General features: G+C 49.3%; 1 pseudogene; it reads left to right on the plus strand.

The window, feature by feature from the left end:
- The first annotated feature begins 367 nt into the window (after positions 1 to 367).
- The window catches only part of LOC102871734, a 21,851-nt pseudogene continuing 8,386 nt past the window's right edge, over positions 368 to 13,832 (plus strand).

Here is a 13,832-nt window from a genome sequence, read left to right on the forward strand (position 1 = left end):
TGTGGAAAGAGTGGGGCTCTGCTGTGCTTAGAGGACCCACTTCCAGAATAGCGCAGCCAGGTAGGGCAATACATAGGCAGTTCAAGGCCCAGGGTCTGTGGAGCAGTGGGAAGTTGTCAGGACACTCAATTCTCAGACTGCAAGGAGAGACCGGGGGCCCTTAGCTGAAGAGAGGCTGCCCCAGAGGGTTGGGTTAACCCAAGTCAGAGGGTAGAGGGCAGAGGCTGTCCCGAACTCACCAGCTTTTGGGGAAAGTTTCAGCCAGCTTAACAAGCAATTAAGGCACTCGCTGCATTTAGCCCAGGCGAGATGCATAAAGTGATAATGTGACAGCTTTAATTAGAGAGGACTTTTTTCATAAATACATATGCCGGTTAATGAGCAGCAGGAAGGGGACCGGATTTATAGCCGGCTGCCAGCCATGAATCTTTGTGTACAGAAAGGAAGGAAGTGACTCTCTCATGAAGTACGTCTCCCTGCAGCAATTCCAGGGACAGATGTGCTCATAGGCGCTGTGGAGACGCACTCTCCGTTCAGCATGGGGTTCCCGACTCGGGGGACCACGTCCCAGGGCTGGTTCTCGACCGAGGATGGACCTTGATGCCTACACACTAACTCTCAGTCAGAATCCCTCAAGGGCTGGACCTTGAGGAACAGTAAGTGAACTGAGGAGTGAATGTAAAGGAAAACAACAAAAATGGGAATTAGGGGGATCCCAGAGATGACAAATGGTGAAGGTGCTTAGCAGCTAATTGAAAGGTTGATGGTTCAAGTTCACTTAGAGACACTTCAGAAGTAAGGCCTGCTCTCCTCCTGCACTCAGCGTGCCCAGCGCCTGCTCCTCCACCAGTGCTGGGCTCTGTGGCCAACCAAGGCCAACAGTGAGCTCACCTTCATCATCATCAAGCCAGACTGTGTGCAGCGCCGCCTGGTGGGAGACATCATCAAAAGCTTTGGGCAGAAAGGATTCCGCCTTGTGGCCATGAATGTCCTTCAGGCGACTGAGGGGCACTTGAAACGGCCCTACATTGACCTGAAAGATTGCCCATTCTTCCTGGTGCTGGGAAAGTACATGAACTTGGAATGAATTGCGCCCAAGGTCTGGGAGGCGCTGCACGTGGTGAAGACAGGCGAGAGATGCTTGGAGAGATCAACCCCACAGATTCTAAGCCAGGCACCATTCGTGGGGACTTCTGTATTCAAGATGGCGGGCACATCTTCCACGGCAGTGAATCAGTAAAGAGTGCCGAGAAAGAAATCAGTCTGTGGTTTAAGTCAGAGGAACTGGTTAACTACAAGCCTTGTGGCCATGACTGGACCTATGAAGAAGAGGTGCTCCCTGTACTCCTGCACAGAGCTCTTCATTCCAGGCTTGGAAATGGGAGCATTGGGGATCTTTTCCTAAACCACATTTACCACTAAGGCCTTTGGAAGCTGAAGGTGGGGGAAGTAAGTCCTGTGGATCTACTTCTAAAAAGGAAGCCCTTGAAAATCCTCCGGAGCAGAGTTCTATTGGCCGCAGGGGCTCACTGTAGGTCAGAGCTGGCTCACAGTGGAAAGAGCCTTCACTTTGTTTGGTCGCCAGCTTTTCAAAGTGTCCGCATGTGTTTTAGGAGCCTTGGTGGAGAAATAGGTTAAATATTGATGAGCCAACCACAAAGTCAGCAGTTCAGCTTCACCAGCTGCTCAGAGAGCAAGATGAGACAGCCTGCTCCTGGAAAGACTGTAGTCTTGGAAACTAAGGAGCAGCCCGCTCTGACCTATAGGGTTGCTGTGAGTCAGAATCGACTTGATGGTGCTGAGTTTGGACTTTGTTTTCATGCACGTTAGTCATTTCATCTTGTTCTCTTAGTATCCTTCCTGGGTGGTAAGCAGGTGTTGGCGTACCTGTGGCACAGATGGAGGGTTTGAGGCTCATGTAAGGATAAGGTGCCCATCGTATGTCCAGGGAGAACAGGAGGGATGCAGGGACGGAGTTCTTGAGGGTTCTTGGCCATGTCTCTCCTTCAGTGAGCAGAGAAGAATCTGGGTGCTGAGCTCAGAGCCTTTTAGAGCTAGATCTTGTGACCTTTACTGTCTTTTTCCTTGACCTGACTCCTTTGAGCTGCAGCTATTGCTGAAGGACCCCTGGTCCCCTGCCTCCCTCCGTGCATGTCCACACACTGGCTCCTGGTTCTATATGGTATCTGTTTCTCAGAGGTCACTTCTAGGGCCTCTACTTTGTCCAGCCCCTTGGCAGCCTGTGCATCCACTCTCATAATCTTCTCCACCTTAAGGGTATATGTACATCTCAGTTTATTGAGTTTCACTATATGGCACTTCACCATCAATGCATTTTTCCTCCAAACTGTAGCTCTCTGACAATCTGTGTCAAACAAGTCTGTCAGTGCCATTTTTGAACAATGTGTGTTCCCTTCATGTTTGACAATATTTCAAACTTTTCATAATACTATTATACACTTAATAGTATGGTAGAAACACAACTTTCATATGCAAAAAAATTGGTGTGGCTTGATTCCCCCACCCCCCACCCCCACATCCACGTATTGTGGGGCTCTGGAAGTCAGGCTCAAAATGTGTCCTGTATTGTGGATCATGGGCATAGACTCCAATTCTCTATCCATGGTGCTGACTTCTCCCTAGAGTCTTACCTCTGAGCCTTCTAACTGCCCTTTATAATGTCCTTCAGAATCCAGCAGGCTCATCCAGTTAGTATGTTAAAACAACAGATGAGGGTGAGAACTGTTTGAAAGAGATATAGGATTAGGCATTATTTGCATGACAAGAGTCCAGAATAAGAGCTGCTTAGTATAGTGGAGAGGGTAAAGTGCAGAGGGTCAAGGACTGCAGCCTCCAATATGGATTGAGGCCCAATGTCAAGAAGACAAAGGTTCTCACCACTGGACCAATTGGCAACGTCAGGATGGATGGTGAAGAGATTAAGATTGCTCACAGCTTTAGTTTGCTTGGCTCCACAGTCAACACATTTGGCACCAGTAGCCAGGAAATTAAAAGATGTATTGCCATGCGAAAGTCTGCTGTTACAGACCCCTCCAAAGTACTGAAGAGCAATGGTGTCTCTCTGGAGACTAAGGTGTGTCTGATATAGGTCATGCTCTTTGCAATCACTTGTTATGCATTGGAGAGTTGGACAATGACTAAGGAGGATAGAAGGAGAGTTGATGCCTTTGAGCTGTGGTGTTGGAGAAGAGTATTGCTAGGAAAACAAACAGATTCATCCTGGAAAGGGTTAAAACAGGTGGCTCCTTGGAGGCAAGGATTCTGAGGCTCCGTCTAACATACTTACATATTTTGGACATGTTGTGAGGAGAGACCAGTCCTTGGAGAAGGACATCATGCTTGGGAAGGTGGAGGGACAGCGCAGGAGGGGAAGGCCCTCTATGAGGCGGATTGATTCAATGACTGGGTTGATTCAATGACTGGGATAATCAGAATGTGAGTGTCAGAGACAGTGTGATTGGCACAGGACAGAGCAGAGTTTAGGGCTGTTGTACATAGGGTTGCTATGAGTAGCAAGCAACTAGACAGCGCATAACAACAACAACAACAACAACAACAAAGTGTAGTGGACTGATGGTAGGGGAGTTGTATAACAATGATATAACTTTTTTTTCCTTTTCAAAGAGAAAAGTGAACTAACTGGGGGAGGGGTAGGCAATGAGGAAAATGTGCAACAATGAATAAATGAAAATCCAAATTCTTGATAACCTGTAATTAAAATCTCAGTTAAAAACAACAACAATAGCAACAATAGTTTCTCTTCTTTCCTGCTAAATAACCCCTCTACATTTTACTCCTTCCCAGTGGGGGTCCCCACTGTGGTCTGTACAGCCTGAGGGCTTGCATTCAAACCTATGTTACTCTGCTCATTTGGGTGTGGTCTATCTGCTAGACTCAACCTCTCAGTCTTGTATTTTATTTATCTTGAATCTCTGACTCTGAGGGGTGTAAGAAGATGAATGGGGCAAAACTGGGGTGAGGTCAACATTATTACCACCTGAGTGGTGCAACCCAAGCATTGAGGACTCCCCTTCATAGGGTCGCTATGAGTTGCCTGTGACTTGACGGCGCTTAACAACAATAACATCAACATAGAGAGAGAGATCAGCTGGCCCAGCAGACAGAAGATGATGCTACCAAGCCGAAGGTGGGTGACTTTTAATCTGCAGCCCTCAGGCCTGTCTTTCATTGCCTTTGTTCAGACATTCCTCTAGGTCATATAGGCCTGGGGTGCCCACTTGCGGTACAGCGGTCACTTGTGGTTGCTGTGAGGCTGAACACTGTGACACTGATGTATAAACGCGTTAATGGCTGGTTATCCAATGCGGACAGAGAGTAGGGTGGAGCTCCCCCATTAAAACAAGCTTGGAAGGAGGAGTGACATTCATCTTCATTAATAGCTTGTCTCCGGAAACCCTATGAACCTGGAGAAAGGATGAGAGACATCCAAACGTTGAGGACTCTCCTTCATAGGGTCGCTATGAGTCGCCTGCGACTCGACGGCACTTAACAACAACAGAGTGGTGCAAACAGTGACTGCAAACTGGTGGCCTGGTGGTAAGAAACTGTACTGAAATCCCAAAGGTACACGGTTCAAACCCACCAGGTGCTCCACAAGAGGAAGATGGGCAATTGCCTGCTGTGTGGGTAACTGCCTCTGAAAGCGTGCTGGAGAGTCAGCTATGGTTTGGTTGAGACTTGATGGTAAACAACAACAACAACAACAACAGCAGCAGCAGCAGCAGCAACAAGTTGATGGTATAGTGGTTGTACACACTTGGCTGCTAACTGAAAGGTTGATGATTTGAAGCCTAGCAATCTAATGACAAATCAGCTTCTGAAAGTCCTATGTCGAAAGTCCTGTGTTGTACTCTAGCACATGTGACTTGGAGCCAACGTATGGTCAGCTGGTTGGCTGGTAGGGAGATACGGGAGACCAGGAGAGACAAAGGAGACTCTTGCCCTGGGTCCTTCACAATGCATGGCTCTGCTGGCACCATGCCTTGGACTTCTCCTAACACTCAAGTCCCTCTTTTCCTCCTCCTCTGGCCGCCTCTCATTACTCTTAGCTCAACTGGCAGCGGGGGTTCAAATTTATGCTCTGCCTCTTATTAGTTGGTTGGCTATGAGCTGTCTTCATGGACCGCCCACTGAACTCAACTTCTCTGCTCCATATTATGTGCATTTGAGTTCCTGCATCTAGGGGAGATTGATGAGGATGTTGGTCCTCTTCGAGTCGAGCACGACTCATAGCAAACCTATGAACAAAAAAGGCCTGAAGCTATTGACATCTATCAACGTTCATAGAATTTCCAGAGGCATGTTGTTTGGGAAGTAGATGCCACTTGGAAGATGAATGAAACAATGCTGGAGTGAGACTCAGCCCCTGGTGTACAAGTGGCTGTCCCCTTCCTCCCTGGCTGTCTTCTGCCACCCGGAGACAGGTGACTTGACTTGCTAATCTATGCTCATGGTGAGGCTATCCCTTTGCTCTGATTGAGTATACATCTGCAGAGCAGACCTATAAATGCTGTTGGGGTCCCCCTGCGTTCAGAACACCATCTGCATTCTTGTGCTATGGGTTTTTAGAAAGCGTGTCTCAAATACTGTGTAAGACCATTACTGTAGAATGTGTATGAGGACCCAAGTGGGGGAGGGTGGAAGCAGAGGACCGAGGATGGTGGGGGGGGGAGTCGGGGGTGTGGTTAATCATAAGGTCACACAATTTGATAGGGGGAGGGAGGGATGGGTAAAGGAAACGGGAAAGATATGGTGTGAAAAACAATGTATATGAACTTTGTAAGTAAACCAGTCTAAAATAAAAATTTTATTTCTTTAAAAACCCCCAAACAAACAGAAAGCATGTCTCAGCTGTGTGGGGTCTTTGTACTAGTCTGAGAGCTCGCTGAGGCAGATGGTAGACCCTGAGGTCAGGCCCCTCCACGAGACTTATTCCACAGATGAAGAAAGGAAGGCCCAGAGAGGCCAAGTGCATTTTCCAGGACCATACTGGAGAGACAGTGTGACCAGTGGACACTTGATGTGTGTATGTCTCTGTGTGCATGAACATTTTATAATAATTATCCCAATGATAGGATGCTGAGAGCAAATGAGTTTGATTTTACAGCGATATACTAATTATTAAGGTTTCACCTTAGGAGGATGCTGACAGTGTGGTGAAAAGAGGGAAGGACTGAGATTTAGAAGATCCAGGTTTGGCTGGACCTGACCCTGTCGTCTCCTATCATCCTGAGTGACAACAGTTCAGATTGAGGTGGTGTTGAATGAGGCAAGGGCCAGGAGGAGAGAGCCAGTCCTGGACTTCCACTCAGAATATTTCTACAAGAACTTTGACTCTGGCCTGGGCTTTCTGAGTTGTTTACAGGAGGCTGGTGGAGCCCAGCTCTGAGTCTCAGTTGAAGGGTAGTTTAGTGGTGAAACACTTCCTAAAGTGGAGCTTTGGGATCCGAACGTCCAATTGGGCGCAGCTGCTGGACTCAGTTGCACGACAAAGATCCCAGGGTAACAGGCCTGTCCGGAGACATGGAGGGGGTCGCTCTTCACTTTCCTCCGGTTAAAGCCACACCCACATAGGCACCACCTGGGAGACCCACCTGGGAGAGGTCAGCGAACCAGCCTGGGAGAAATGAGTCTCCCTGTGATGCTGGAGACTCCAAGGTGCAGTGCTGGAAGGAGCGAGCGAGTGAGGCTTTTATTCTCCACCGGCTGGTTAATGAAGTTGTCCCCAGTAATGACACCGAGCTCATATCACTCCAAGTCGCCTGCTCACCCTGCTCATTATTCTCTGCTATTTCCTTCATGTCAGGAGGAAAATTGGATTCCGGTAGCAATCAAATGAACTTGCAGATGGCATATCTACCCCCATCGCCTGCCCAGGATGGGGCGGAGAGGGGAGCCTCTGCGGGAGTCCCCAGTAGTGCAGGAAGGCACCTTGGAGGCAGCCCTTTTCCGGCATCTCTGCCAGTGCTGTGGCCTGGGGTGGGCGGCGCTCGCAGGCATCCTTTGGAGCCCTAACACATATCCTGCTGGGGGTGCCAGGGCCCAGCTACCGAGTCTAGCCCCTCCCATCACAGTGCTGGACCGGGCACATTAGTGGCTAAGACTTAATAAAGCATAATGGTGGCTTAGACTCCCTCCTGCCTCTGAAGGCAGCTCTTCTAATTTCATTTTTAATGTTCCAAGTCAGGCTTGGCTCCTAGGAATTATAATCAGTAGCTTCCTCAGCTTTCTAGTCACCAGGCTGGGTTGCCGTGCCAGACGGCATCAGTGGGCACAGTCCTTGTCCCTGCTCGACTGCTCTGTGTTTGATTTACCAACGATTAAGCATGTTAACAAGGCAAATGGCAGAGAAGGCTCCTTGGTGGGTCATTTCTTGGAGTGAGAAGTATCAACCTTTGAACTAGTAACACTTGAGTTTTATGAGCTAATAAAAGAAAATAATGATAATACAATCAGATATGCAAGTTAAAATTGTCAACATTTGAATTGCTAAGTAAGTTATGTTGTTGTGATTATGTACTGTTGAGTCAAAACCACCCCATAGCTGACCTTCCACGTGTTTTTGGAGGCAGTAAATCACATGAGAGGACAGTGCTCACCTGCTTAAAATAAATTTCCCTCCGAACCTGACCTGCCACTGCCACTGAAACCCCAGTGCATGGTGGATAAGTTGATTCTGACTTCTGGTATCCTTTCATTGAGTTCCCAACACTAGAAATCTTAATGGGAGCAAACAGCCTCATTTTCCCCTCTTTAAGTGACTGGTGGATTTGAACCTGTGACCTTTTGGTTAGCAACCCAACACATAGCCTGCTAAGCCCCAGAGCCTCCTGTGTCTCATAAAAGGTAGAACATTGCACCTTTGAGTTTAGAAAGGATGTGTTCACAATAAAGGGAGATCCTTTAAAGTGAAGACATTAGTTTGGGTGATAAACTGGTTTCCATAACTCCTGTCCCCTCCTCATGTCTTGGTGGGTAGCGCAAATGGTTCATATGCTTGGTGGATAACCAAAAAGTTGGAGGTTCATGTACACCCAGAAATACTTTGGGCGGAAGGTGTGGCAGTCCACTTCCCAAACTGTGGAAGATGCAATGGGGCATGGTTCTAGTCTGACACTCCAAGGGATGATGTGAGTTGGGACTAGTACAGGGGCAGAAAGGAGGCCCCAAGGCGCTTCCTAGGATAGACAAGAAGTGAGGGAGGGATGAAGCCGGAGGATGATGCCAGGTCAGGGGTTTAGGACCTAGCTGAGCTGGGCTTCAACAGAGCTGGCCTGAGGGCTGTCACTGCCCTGGGGTGCCTTCAACCCTCCCTCTCCCCAGCCCTGTCTCACTGGTGAGATGAGAGCAGAGGGGGCTTTGAATCTTTGGTTCCATGAGGGCTTCAATGGGCTGGAAATGGGGGTGGGCATTGGGAGAGTCATCTACTCCTACTTTTGAAAGCGAACAGATTATCTGTGAAGTTTTAGCTTGTTTTCTGTCCTGATGCTTGGAAGGCACGGAGCCAGACTTAGCCCTCTGGCCCCAGGCGTGCTGCAGCCCAGGAGATAAAAGTCAAAAGGGGCAAATACTGGCTCAAAGAGGAGCCTGGCTCCCCCTGGGCCAAGCTTTCAGGCAGAGTGTGGGCGGGCCTTGCCAGCACTGTTTTCACCAAGAAGCAGCGCCTGGATGAGTGGCTCTACATGCTTCCCTCTGAACTTCCAGCAACAATGGGCTTTATCAATATTGCATCGTCTCCTGAGCTCTCCTCCGCTCCCCGCTGCCCGAGGAAGGAGGTAAAGAACGTTAGAGATTCTCTCTTAAGCGGGTTGGATGGAGGGAACGAACAGATCCTCAGGGGAGGGGCGACTTAATACGACCAGACTTCAAAACACACCCCGAAGTGCACAGCTTCAGGCTGCCACATGCCTCCAACACCTTAGAGGATTTGTACAAACTGAAAGAAAGCTTTGGAGAAGCATGCTGCGGGTCCCAGAAGTATGCTCAGACATTGCTTCAAAAATGTCGGAAGGAGTCGAAGGACAGGAAGCAAAGGACATGTTGGACTTGAAATAGGCACTGAGGGATACGAAGCTGATTAGGGGAGTGTTGTGATTATGGGGCTATTTCTGTCAGGGTGAATGCCCTTCAGAGGGGAAGGAACCCCGTGCTTGGTGACACTCCAGCCTCGTGTGGGGACCAAGAGACCAGTGTAGGGACAGTTACAATGGCTCTCTCTTTCCTTGGGAGCCTATTACCATTTGTTGACTCCAATTCCTGGCAACTCCATGCGTGTTGAAATAGAGCTTCAGAGGGTTTCCAGTGGCTGAATTTTTGGAAGAAGTGCTTTAATTTCTTTAGGAAGCCTCTGACTAGGTTTACCCCCCTCCCCCATTTTGGTTTGCAGTGAGTGTGTCAACTCTTTGCACCCCCAGGACCTCCTTTGTCCCTTGGCACCTTCTTACTTTGACTGGATTGGCCAGAGCCTCGCTCCATTCCTGGGAGTGGAGGAGCAGAAAGATGTGGGATTGAAAGGAGGGACAAACATCACGGACAAGGGGACCTTGAGCTCTCCTGGGCACAAATGGCTGCTGAGATTTCTGAGGCTCGGGCTTGTAATTCTCTGTGATGGACCAGTGAGCCTGAGTGATGCTGGGCTTCAGGTGTGGAGGGAAGATGGATGTGCCACACCCGTGGGAGGAGAGAGCCCCTCAGTCCTGCAGTCAGAGGAGCTGGTTCAGCGAGAGAGAAAGCTGGAATCCTGCCTCCCTGTGGATCGGGCGCCCTCTCCCGGGGAAAGGGGTCATCCATGGAAATGGACCTGGCTTCTCTTTACAGAGCCTCCTTATTCTTGGGGCCCCATGGGGTGTGTGTGAGGCTATCTTCTTGACTAGCATCGTGGGCTGGGTCACTTGGCCCCGTGTCCCCTCCTCTGCCCTCTCCTCACACAGCCAGCCATACTACATGGGGACAGGCCATTTGGTTTCTGAGCAGACAGGAAGCAGAGCCACTACCCGCTCTAGTGGGGAATCAGAACCGGACAATTCCTGAGACCTTTCCATGCAACAGACGGACCAGGTGGTTACCACTCTTAGCAGCCACATCAACCCAACATTTCCTTCTATCTGTGCCAGACACTGTCTTTCCCAGAGATGTTTAACTCCCCACTTTCCAGAGTGGCTGTCAGATCCCTTCAATTCACTGATAGTGGGGGGGTTTCCTTCATGCCTGGCCCTGCTCCAACATGGGACACCTGCCAGGAGGAGCTTAAGCCTTGCTGCTTATCATGGATTTTTAACCTCCCCAGTGGAAGGGTAGGGACTCTCCCCGAACAGATACACCTGTGTCTGCTTCTCAGGACCCTCACCCACCACTGGCTCACAACCCGGTTACCTCAGGCAGAGCAGGACTCAGAGGACACGGCTGGGAGGAGGGGCAAATACCCCTGACTGTGGACTTCCTCAGCAAGAGACCAGTCTCCCATTCTGAGCGTCAGAGAGTGGTCACTGTCCAGTGGGATTAAGACTCGGTGCCTTGAAGCTGGAGCCCTGGTGACACAGTGGTTACGTGCTTGGCTGCTAACTAAAGAGTCAACAGTTGCAGTCCACCAGCTGCTTCACAGGAGAGAGACGTGATAATCTACCTCCACAAGGATTGCGGCTTGGAAGCTCCATGGAGCAGCTCTGTCCTCTAGGGCTGCCATGAGTTGGAGGCGACTTGACGAATTGTGTTGGGTTTTGGCTTTGGATGTCACTGACCCTCAGCTGTTCTCTGCTGGCTGCACTTGGTGCATGGTTTAGGGACCTGCCCCCCCAGATGCTTCTAATCTGGGGGGTGGGTTAGGCTAAGGTTATGGGTTACTACTGTTGTTAACTGCCATGGCATTGGCCCCCAACACATAGTGACCCCACGAACAACAGAACCAGATGCTGTCTTTTCCTGTGACATCCCTGTTTCTGGTTTCGGATCAGACTGATGGGATCCATAGAGTTTTCATTTGCTAGTTTTTAAAGTGGATTTCCAGGTCTTGCCTTTGTTTAGTCTGGAAGCTCAGATGAAACCTGTTTAGTATCACAGCAACACAAAAGCCTCCACTGACATGCATATGGTGTCTGTGCACGAGACACATTCACTAGGATGTGAACCCGGGTCTCTACCGTAGAAGATAAACTTTTCAGTCCCCATAATCTTGTCAGCCAATCTCTTGAAGTAGGCTATCTTTCTGTCTGTCTATCTATCTTCTATATCTAGCATCTATCTATCTATCATCTATCTATCTATCTATCTATCTATCTATCTATCTATCTATCTATCTATCTATCTATCCATCCATCATATCTATCTATCTATCTATCTATCTATCTATCTATCTATCTATCTATCTATCTATCTATCTATCTATCATCTATCTATCATATGTCTATTATCTCTATCTATCTATCTATCATCTATCATCTGTCTATTATCTATCTATCTATCTATCTATCTATCTATCTATCTATCATCTCTCATCTCTCTCTCTATCATCTATATCTATCTGTTTCTCTCTCTCATCTCTCTAGGAGACCCTAACAGCCTGGCATTGTGCTAAGTGCCACTTCCTATTCCCCTGTCTCTGAGGGAATGGAGGACTTCTGTCATCATGAATAGGGCTTAACCAATCTTGAACGCAACCTGATCAAGATTCTCTGGAAAGGTCTATATGAGACAAACTCATTTCTGACAGGGAAAAGAGATCTTTGATCCTTTTGGAGGATCCCTTTGCGGAATCTTCAGGAACAATGCAAGGGGATAATCTGAAGACCAAGGCAGGGGACAATTCTCATCTTTTCCTTCTTTCCACGTGGCAACTGCCAACACAGACACTGTGGTGAGCGGCACCCATCTGGTTGAGAAACCCTGTGAAGGTGTACCCTCTGCCCTTCCTGAGCCTGACTTTACCAGTGCAAGATGCCTCCTGCAGTGTCCCTGGCACGTATCTCTGAGTCTCAATGACCTCTTCAGTAGGGAAAAAGTGGGCATCTGCCAGGGACTCGGTACTGAGGATGGAGGGCGATCACAGCGCCTGGCTGAGTTCAGTCTGAGCTTCTCGCTTTGGTCTTCATTGTTCTCTGGAGTGGCAGCTCCACAGGGTGGGAGTGTCTGTCTGCCTGCCTGGTCTGTGTGCAGAGATACAGCCAGGCATGAGAAGATCCTGATGATATCAGGTGAAAGAACTCTGATCACTGTGGCCACCAGCCTCAGTGTCCCCTCATAACTTCTCCTACGTGGTACTGCAGACGTATTCCAAATGATTCCCTCTGTCATGTCTGTAGTTTGTAGAAGGAGAGACGTTGTGCTTCATCTCAGTCCCTGCTCAGAGCATGTGGGTCTTTGGTGGAGCTGCAGGAAGGACTTCTGCACTAGAAGCTGATGGTGGTGCTGTTGGCTCACGCAGGTAGCTGCAGAAACAGCAGGCGCTGCTGTTTCTTCAGTCCAGGGAGAGGTGGAGGGGAGCAGAGGGGTCCCCCTTGAGCTCTCTCCCATCCAGCCACCTCTCCAGAGGTTCCTGGTCCAAGTCGACTGCCAAGTCTGCTTGAGGTTTCCAGCCCTCGTCAGTGACAGAGGGGATGTGACTAGCTAGTAGAAGAATGGGAGGCTTGGAGCAGAAAGAAGGCTGAGGGGGCAGGCATGAAAGAGCTGTTGGCTGGGCTGGACCTGGGGAGCCAGCAATTTTGACATTGCCAGTACCCGGACCTCCAGACTCCAGACTTGGGGTCATACTGCTGCTGACCACCTGGCACCCTGGACAGCTCAAGTCCTCTCTGTAGCTGGCAGGAGGATTGACAACCAGCTTCTCACACTGACCCGTGATAGAGCAGAGGGTGGCCAGCTCGTGGAGTAAGTAACCACGGCCTGGCTGTTGAGCTAGGGTGGTCTGAACGCCTCTGAAGCTTCCCCTGAAGCTGTCTGGAAAGGCTGTGTGTTCAGGCTGTCCCGCCTTCTCCAGGCTGACCTTCCAGAGCCCTCCAGGGAAGCTCAGCTCTCCCTAGAAGGGCCAACCAGGCCTTGTGCCGGCAGCACGCCTGCCCTCCTTTCAGACTGGGAACCTTTTGTGAGTTGACAAGAGTTCCACAAATCCTAGTGGGATCTTTCCCTTGGGCTCATCAATGTGATGGCACTGGGCCTTTTTGGGAAAGGGTCCCCCTACTTGACCTCATTTCGTAGCTAAGAGATGGGTCTATGAGCCTGTGTTCTGATGTTCCCTGGTGACCTTGGATAAGTGCCTTTCATTTCCAGGCCTGGTTCACGTCATCTGAGAAAGGAGATGGACAAGATTTGATTCCTTTCTACCCTGGCTGTTGAGAGGTGCTCCTTTTGTCCTCAGGCTCAGTTTTCTGTCCCGCTTATTGGGTCCCTTATTTCACTTGCCAGCTGGGCCTCCTGCCTTGAGTCTCCTCTAACTCTTCCTGGTCAGGCTGGCATAGACTCTCATCTCTAACCTTGAGATTCTGTCTCCTTTTTGGCATTTTTGTCTTCAACATCACCATCATTACCACTGTTATTATTGTCCTCATTGCAATGTTCGTCACAACCACGACATCACTATCACTAACGTAGTCACCACCTTCGTCACCACTATTCTTGTCACCATCATCATCACCACCACCATTATCACCACCACCACCATCACCACCACCACTGTCATTACTGTCATTGCAACTGTCATGATCACCACTACCATCATTGGAGTCCTACCATCATCAGAGTCCTACCATCTTCAGAGTTCTACCATCATTGGAGTCCTACCATCATCAGAGTCCTACCATCTT

Source organism: Elephantulus edwardii, unplaced genomic scaffold, assembly GCF_000299155.1.
Source record: "Elephantulus edwardii isolate Elephantulus edwardi_28Jun2011 unplaced genomic scaffold, EleEdw1.0 scaffold00045, whole genome shotgun sequence".
Lineage (NCBI taxonomy): Eukaryota > Metazoa > Chordata > Mammalia > Macroscelidea > Macroscelididae > Elephantulus > Elephantulus edwardii.